Raw genomic sequence first — 9,130 nt, forward strand, 5'->3', positions numbered from 1 at the left:
TGCTTGGCGCGGACTTCCTGTGCGCCAATCGGCTCCTGGTCGACGTAAAGCACAGACGTCTTGTCCAGGACGAGACGTTCAGCTCGCTCGCTTGTGCACTGCCCAGCTCGTCGAGCGGCTCACCGAGCGGCTTGCCAAGCGGCTTGCCGAACGGTTCGGTTCTGGCCACGTTGATCTGTACGCTTCCGGCAGCGGACGAATTCACCCGCCTCCTCGCCGGCTTCCCGGCCCTCATGCAGCCCACCTTCTCGGCAGAGGCTGTCAAGCATGGGGTGGCCCATCACATCCCCACCGTCGGGCCACCGGTCTACGCCCGGGCACGCCGCCTCGAGCCGACGAAGCTGGCGGTAGCAAAAGCGGCGTTCGCTACCCTGGAGCGACTCGGCATCGTTCGGCGCTGTGAGAGTGCTTGGGCGTCGCCGATGCACATCATGCCGAAGCCCGGTGGGGGATGGCGACCGTGCGGGGACTATCACCGTCTCAATGACGCCACCACCCCCGACCACTACCCCGTCCCCCACATTCAGGACTTTTCCGCCCGTTTGGCAGGCATGTCCTTCTTCTCGAAGGTGGACCTCATACGCAGCTACCATCAGGTCCCCATCAGGCTGGAGGACGTCCTGAAGACGGTGGTCATCACGCCGTTTGGACTCTTCAAATTCCTGTGGATGCCCTTCGGTCTGAAGAATGCGGCTCAGGCATTCCCGCGGCTGATGGACAGCGTCCTGTGCGACTTGGATTTTGTATACGTCTACCTGGACGATATCCTCATCGCCAGCGTGTCCCGTGAAGAGCACCTACACCACCTCTGCACGCTCTTCGAACGCCTGGGCCAGCATGGCCTGATTGTGAACCCCGCAAAGTGCCGGTTCGGCATCACCGAAATCGATTTTCTGGGGCACCGTGTCACCAGGCCCGCAGCCGTCCCCCTGCCGGCCAAGGTGGAGGCGGTGAAGGGGTTTCCGTGCCCCCGCACGATCAGGGGGCTGCAGGAGTTCCTGGGCATGGTGAACTTTTACATTCGGTTCCTGCCCCGTATCGCCCAGCTCCTGCGCCCCCTGCACGAAGCTCTCCGAGGTAAGCCAGGCAAAGGCGACGTTACCTGGACTGAGCAGATGGACGCGGCGTTCACGGGCATGAAGCTTGCCTTGGCTAATGCCACCATGCTCGCGCACCCGATGCACCGATCGCCCTCACCACCAACGCCTCGGACTACGCGGTGGGCGCGGTGCACGAGCAATGGGTGCGTGGAGCTTGGCAACTGCTGGCGTTCTTTAGCCGGCAGCTTCACCCGCCCAAACGCCGTTACAGTACCTTCGACCATGAGTTGATTGGGCTTCATTGGCGGTCAGGCACTTCCGCCATCAGCTCGAGGGCCGTGCGTTCACAGCCTTCATCGACCACAAGCCGCTGATCTTTGCGATGGGCAAGGTCACCGAGCCTTGGTCGGCTCGGCAGCAGCGTCACCTCTCGGCCGTGTCTGAGTACATGACGGACATCCGGCACGTCATGGGGAAGGACAACCCGGTGGCGGATTGCCTGTCCCGGGCCGTCGCCCACGCAGTCCACCTCGGCATCGACTATGCCCGGATGGCAGCAGACCAGGCCGCTGACCCCGACGTCCAGGCCTTGCAGACCGCCGTCACGGGCCTCTGCATCACCGAGGTGCCGTTCGACGGCGCGGGCGTGGCCCTCTTGTGCGACGTCTCCCTCGAGCGGCCTCGCCCCATCGTGCCCGCAGGCTGGCAGCACCAGGTGTTTGACGCCATCCACGGCCTGTCCCACCAGGGCGCGAGGGCCTCCCAAAGGTTGATCGCTGACAATTTCGTCTGGCATGGCCTCCGGAAGGCCGTCCGCGGCTGGGCCAGGACGTGCCTCGCGTGCCAGCGGGCCAAGGTGCACCGGCACACCCAGGCCACATTGGCCCCGTTTACGGTGCCGGAACGCCGGTTTGACCACGTCCACGTGAACCTGCTGAGACCTCTGCCCCCCTCGCGGGGTTTCACCCACATACTCACCATGGTGGACCGCACCACCCGGTGGCTGGAGGCCGTGCCCTTGGCGTCGACGACGGCGGCGGACGTCGCACAGGCTTTCATCGCCACCTGGGTCGCCCGGTTCGGTGCCCCCTCAGACATCTCGTCCGACCGCGGCCCCCAGTTCACCTCGGAGCTCTGGGGGGCGGTTGCGCAGGGGCTCGGGGTCTGGCTGCACCAAACCATGGCCTACCACCCCCAGGCTAACGGCCTGTGTGAGCGATTTCACCGCTCATTGAAGGCCGCGCTCCGGGCCACCCTCCGCGACGGCGGCTGGGTCGACAGGCTCCCCTGGGTCCTGCTGGGCCTCCGGACGGCGCCCAAGGAGGACCTGCGCACATCCGCGGTGGAGTTAGTCTTCGGGCAACCGCTGCGGGTGCCGCGCGAGTTCCTCCCCGACTCAACGGCACCATGGTCTGCGGCACAGCAGCGCTCCGCTCTGCAGGAGACCGCCTAGAGGTTCGCCCCGGTGCCAACGGCACGCCACGGGCACCCACCGATGCACGTTGCCCCGGAGCTTCGCACAGCGGAGTACGTCTTCGTCCGCCACGATGCCCTCCGGACACCACTGCGGCCCCCGTACGACGGGCCTTTCCGCGTGCTGGAGACTGGGGTGAAGCACTTCACCCTGGACATCGGCGGTACTCCTGACTGCGTTTCTGTGGACCGCCTCAAGCCGGCCCACCTTGACGTGGACCATCCACCGCCAGTGGCCCGACCCCCGAGTCGGGGCCGCCCCCCTATGGGCGGACCCCCGGCACCACCCAGCCCCGCCGCCACGCCGCCCCCGGTCCTGCACCCATCCCAGGGGCAGCCGGAGGCATCCCAGATGGCATGCCTGCATCCCAGATGCCGCCAGTCGCCAGGGGGCGCTTCGGCCGGGTCATCCGTTTGCCCCGCAAACTGACCTTTAGCTGCGCGGTGATTCTGGGGGGGCGCATGTGGCGGACACGAAAGCACCGACGTGGTGACATCACCCCGCACACCAAGTGGGGGTGGGCCATGCCCGGGAGAGAGGCGTGGCCTCACGATATACATTGGGCGCGCAGCCCTGAGCAGCTCAGTGTTACAGTGAGCTCTTGAATAAAGACACTTACAAATTACCACGTTGTCCGCTTCCTCCTTGTTTACAAGCAGCGCGCTTTAACATGTTCTAATCTAGATAAGGTACATACGTGTATGAACTATCGTTTTGTATGTTTCCAGACATGAGGATACAATGCCCACATTATTTCTTTGGTAAACTACACATAATTGTTGGTAAATGTCAAGTGTATGTCGAACAGGGCTGCAGCAAATTCGAAAAAAAAATCTTTTTCTTTCATTTAGAAAGCAGAATGCTTGGGTGGTGGTATTTTGGGTGGTGTGCTCGAGTATACCATTAAATCTGGTAGTCAACGTGTGCCATGCCAGTTCAAAAGAGCATTGCAGAGTGCACAGTACAAGAAGGAGCTCATCAAATTCTTCCTTAAGACGTGGACTGATGATGTATACAGCAAATACATCAGTGGCTGAACTATACACAAAGAATTAAGTTAAGCACCCCTACACAACGAATTAAGGTAAGCACCCCCTAATATATATTCTTTGTGTATATGTATACATTGGCATATATTCTAAGGTATGTGAGATCAAATAATGATTGGTATGACATTAGCAATTATCCATTGATGAAATGCAGATGAGTGCACTCATCTGTGACGCCCATCGCTCGTGCAGCACGTGTTATCATCCACGTGGTCGTGATTTTCTGTAAATGCACTATCATCACGGGTTATTGCAAGTCACGCCTGAGCTCGTGTGGGGGTTACATGGTCATTTTCTCGTAATGGTGGCTCGTAGACGGTTGTCGGACGGAGAACGATGGCGGATAATAGGCATGATCGAGTCCGGAATGTCCAGAAAAGCTGTAGCTCGAACGTTTGGTTACCACCATTCGGTGATCAGTCGGTTGGTGCAGAAACACCAGGAAACGGATGCGGTGAAGGACCGCCCAAGGTCTGGAAGACCTCGCGTGACAACAGTCCGCCAAGATAGAGCGATTTTGAGACTGGTGCGACGATATCCCTTCGCCTCGAGCCATTTCCTGAAGGACAACTGGCTGCCCAACAGAAGGCTATGTCACCGTACCGTGAGGAACCGCCTGAAATCGGCCGGTTTAAGGTCAAGACGAGTGATCAAGCGTCCAAGGCTACTCGAACGACATCAGAGGGAGCGTTTGGCATGGTGCCTAGCGCGACGTGGATGGAACATCCGGTCTTGGAGGCGAGTTCATTGGTCGGATGAAAGCCGGTTCTTGCTGTACGTGACAGATGGGCGTGTTCGGGTGTGGCGCCACAAAAACACCGCGTGTGCACCTAAAAACATTCAACCAACGGTACCCTTTGGTGGTGGCTCGATTATGGTCTGGGGATGCTTCTCCCATGACTGTAAGTTGGACCTGATAACTGTGCGAGGTAACCTCAACGGAGAGCGATATGCTGAGGAAATCCTGAATACCACCGTAATCCCGCACTTCGATGACCACACCCTCGCCAGCAGACCCATCTTCATGGATGACAACGCCAGGCCTCACCGTGCGAGACGCGTCCGAGCCTTGCTGGAGCAAGGTGCTGTGACAACCATCCCCTGGCCTGCGTACAGTCCTGACCTGAACCCCCTCGAGCACGTTTGGGACATGTTGGGACGACAAATTGCGAAGATGGTCCCTCCAATAGCCAATCTGGATGAATTAGAACGTGCATTACATCGGGAATAGAACAGCCTGCCACAGCAACGCATACGACGGCTTACAGGGTCTATGAGACATAGGGTTGAGTCAGTGATCCGATCACGTGGGTCCTACACACGTTATTGACGCAAAGATCGCTAGAGGTCTTCTCAGAACAATGACTGTACGTTAGAAAACATAAACGTCATCCACACTGTCCGTGATGGACCTATAGCTCCATACTTAAATTGAGGTGAAAATATGCCTAAAATTCCCAAAAAATTTCACCTTAAATTATTCAGAATAAAATATTGAAAACGGCATGATTGTTATGTTTTTATGTGACCATAATATCACTTCTCCAGAAAATATAGCAATATCATGGGTATATTACACTGTTTTGATGACAACAAACTTGTAATGTGCGAGGTTGTAAAAAAACGGGGGGGGGGGTGCTTAACTTAATTCTTTGTGTATATATATATATATGTCACAGCAGAGCAGGAATGCTTTCGGCTCTCAGCTGCAATGGACACGGTGCAGTGTGCTGCCCAGGTCGACCTAACATGTCAACACGAAGAAGCCGATACACGAATTCTCTTGCATGCTGTACACGCCAGTGGAGAATGTGATCAACCAATTTTGCTGCGCTCACCTGACACAGATGTCCTCGTTCTAGCAGTCCATGTGTGCGGCATTCATCCTGAGCCACTGCCACTGGTATTCTGAGTCCAGCATAAAAAGGCATGGAGATATGTGGACGTGCCATCGATTGCTAGGAAGTTAGGTGCTGCTGTATGCGAAGCATTGCCTGGCCTGCACGCGTTTGGAGGTTGACTACAAGCCAATTCGTTGGTCGTGGGAAGAAGACAACAATGAAGCTTCTGGATAATGCAGACTTTTTGGAAGCAATGAGGTTACTGGGCACAGATTTCAATCTGACACAGAACGCACTTCAAAAAGCGGAGAATGCCATATGCATTCTATACCAGAGTCCAGGTTGCACCAATACAAATCAAGTCCGCAACCTGAAGTGGAACCGTACAACTAATGATATCACAAAACTGCCTCCCTGTCGCGATTCAGCTGTCTTGCACATCCGCCGCGTTAACTATCAGGCTGCCATCTGGCGAAGATGTCTGGAGGCAGACATGGATCCACCATCCCCAGACGGCCACGGATGGCAGGTGTCTGGAGAATATATCTCGATCGTGTAGATGACACAGCCTCATGCACCTGACTCTCTGCTAACCCTTCTGAAGTGCAGCTGCAAATCTAACATGCCATGCACCACCCGACGTTGTGGTTGCCGACACCGTGGTGTGTCATGCACACACCTGTGCATGTGCGACGACCACTGTTGGAATAGAACAAGTGTAATCAATGTTGGGGGCGATGAAGACGACGAGGATAGTGATGTGGAGTGACAGAACACAGACACAATAACAGATTACATATAAATACATTGTAACCATTTATAATGTGCCATGACAACTGTAATTTGAAGAACACAATACGTATATGCATATGGCATCATTTCGAGTGCGAGATGGGATTATCTCAGCATAAGTCAACAAAATCTAGGCCTCGCCTGTCTCATGCTAAGATATACCCATACTCGCACGATAAATGATGCCATATGCATTTTCTCGCACGAACAACTCCGAAAACTCATATTTAACCACAAATTAGACTTACGAGCTTATTTGCAAGTCATCCATTCAAAGTAGACCGGTTTGTTTACAATTGCGTAGTAATCGCGTCTCCGCTCGTGCCAAGCTAGATGGTCTAAAAACGGCAACTGTTGGTAATAATTTTAACTCTAATTTAGATAAACATTTATATTATTTTATCATGTTGAAAAAAGAGGCAACTTTCGGGTCATGATTACATAAATTTATTATGAAACGAAAGAAATTATTTAGGGACTATTTTGTTTCGCGTTTCCGCGGCGTCTTCCGTTATACTTTCGTGCTAAGACAGTGTTTTGAATGCAATCGATAGCCCTAGGCTCTTTATCCGGGAAAAACAAGATACTGAAGCAATTTCGGATTTATTTAGCTGATTTAAAAGGAAGATATATCCAACAATAATAATGGGATTAATGTATTTTTCAAGTTTAGCTCGCATTCAGTGAGCTTTGTTTACTTCGAGACACTTGTGCTGAGATGCGTTTTTCCCAGAACTGGTCTAGACACAATGGTACAGACACACGTGAGTGCGAGAAATCTGGAATAACGTGCCATGTATCTGATCATCTCCAGTCTCTTATATACAAAATTAACACTAACGTAGCATATTATGCTGATTCCACAGAAATAACGTCGGAATTGGTATCGTCATGTCTGAAAACATACAAAACGAGACTTCATACATGTCTGTATCCTATATAGATTAGAATATATGAGAATTAGGACACTCTTGGCATAATCGGTGGCAGCCATCTTGGATTTATCAGTTTGGCCCAACCGAACAAGGTTGAACAGTCTTTGGTCTCTGTATCTGTAATCAGCATGTTAGAATAAGTTAGAAACCCACTTCAAGTGATTGTAAAGATGTATACACATGCGAAGTACAATGTTCTAATTGAAAGTTGTTAGTTTCGATTCAAGAGGGGGTGACACGGTTGAAACGTAATTTTGAGGCAGAATGGACACGTTCTCAGAGGGTTTCCCAAGTTAAAATGTTTTCTTATGCACATAAGTACAAAATAAAACACAAACCTAATATCTAAGAGGTGCAGACGAATTTTGTTTTTTTAAGGGATCAGCCCACGGACTATGATTTCCAAGCTGATGGCAGATGACTGAGCAAAAGAGAGGGTGAAGAGAACATCGAGCGGGTGTGAAAGAGTGGCAGAGCAGGATTTTAGGACACATGGGCTGATGCCGTCTGGTGCGGTTGCTGAATCAGAGTTGAGGATTGACAGAAACTTCTCCATCTTGTCAGGAGAGAAGGACACAGAGTCCAGAAGCAGCTCGGCACGATTGGGTACGGTGGGTGCAGAGAGAGACTGGTTTGGGACACAAGATTTTGAGGCAAACACAGAGTTGATGCATTCAGCTTTTTCATGTGCAGAGTCAGCTGTGTAGCTATTTGAGGTAAGGGAGAGGATGGAGGGGAACAAACACCAGAAACTGATTTGACAAGACGCCACTAGAATTTGGATGAGGGAGACAGGTTTGAGAGTTCAGTCTTGAGGCAACAACAACAACAACAACAACAGGCATTTTAAGGCCATTTTCCCTGTCAGAGCGACGGTTAGCCTTGTGGGCCCCATGACAATCTTTTCTATTTTGCCCTATTTTCTACATCTCCCGCTTGTTAACCCCCTTGCTCGCATTTCTTCTTCTATTAACTTTAGCCAAGTCTTTCTCGGGCTTCCCCGTCCTTTACTTCCTTCTACATTCATTTCCATCACTCTTCTCAACCAGTCAATTTCATCATTCCTCAACACATGACCAAACCATCTCAACCTGTTTCTCTTCACAGCATCCATCACAGGCTCTATTCCCATCATCTTTTGCAATTCATCATTTGTCTTCCTCTTTCTCTTAATGATACTCCACACATCCACCGATCCATTCGCATTTCCACCCTTTCCAGCCTTTGTTGCTGCTCTACGTTAATTACCCATGTCTCGCTCCCATAAATCATAACACTTCTCACACATGCAGCATGCACCTTTCCCTTCAGCTTCGACGACACTCCCCTCCTCGTCAGCATGTGGTCTTATCTCGTCGTCAATCTTGAGAGTCGATAGAAATTGTTTCCTGGCTCTCCTGAGGGTGGACACACACTTGTTCCGGGCTTTGTGAAAGGAATTGAGATTGCTTTCCTTTGGATTTGCCTTCCAGGAGGCAAAAGTAAGTTGTTTCAGGCCAACTGTCTCACCACAAGATTCCGTGTACCATGGACGGGAGGAAGGGTATGACAACTGAAGACTCGATGAGATAAATCTGTGCATGAGAGAGAGAGCAATTTAATTTGGAAGAATTCCCAGGATGAGTTGATGTCAGAGGCAGTGGAGATGGGAGACCAGTCCAGATGATTGAGGGCTGCTTGAAGCCCATGCCAGTTGGCCTGAGTGAAATGACAGAATAGTCGACGCTGAGGAGGCTCTCTGAGAATGGCCAGAGTGATGTCCATTTTAACAAGCATATGGTCAGATGAACCGATTGGAGCAGAAGAAGAGCAGCAGATATTTGCAGGGAAGTTTGTCATAACCAAGTCCAGAAGAGAGTATGTTCCGTTGACTGAGATCCGGGTCGAGAAAATGACAGATGGGGTCAGTCCCAGTTGGTTGCAGAAGTCCTTTGCTGAAGTGCCATGGCTGGTGAGAGCGGTACCCACACCCAGCCAGCTGGCAGGATGACAGTTGAAG

This window comes from Myxine glutinosa, chromosome 1 (genome assembly GCF_964187855.1).
Source record: "Myxine glutinosa chromosome 1, kmMyxGlut1.1, whole genome shotgun sequence".
Taxonomy (NCBI): Eukaryota; Metazoa; Chordata; class Myxini; order Myxiniformes; family Myxinidae; genus Myxine; species Myxine glutinosa.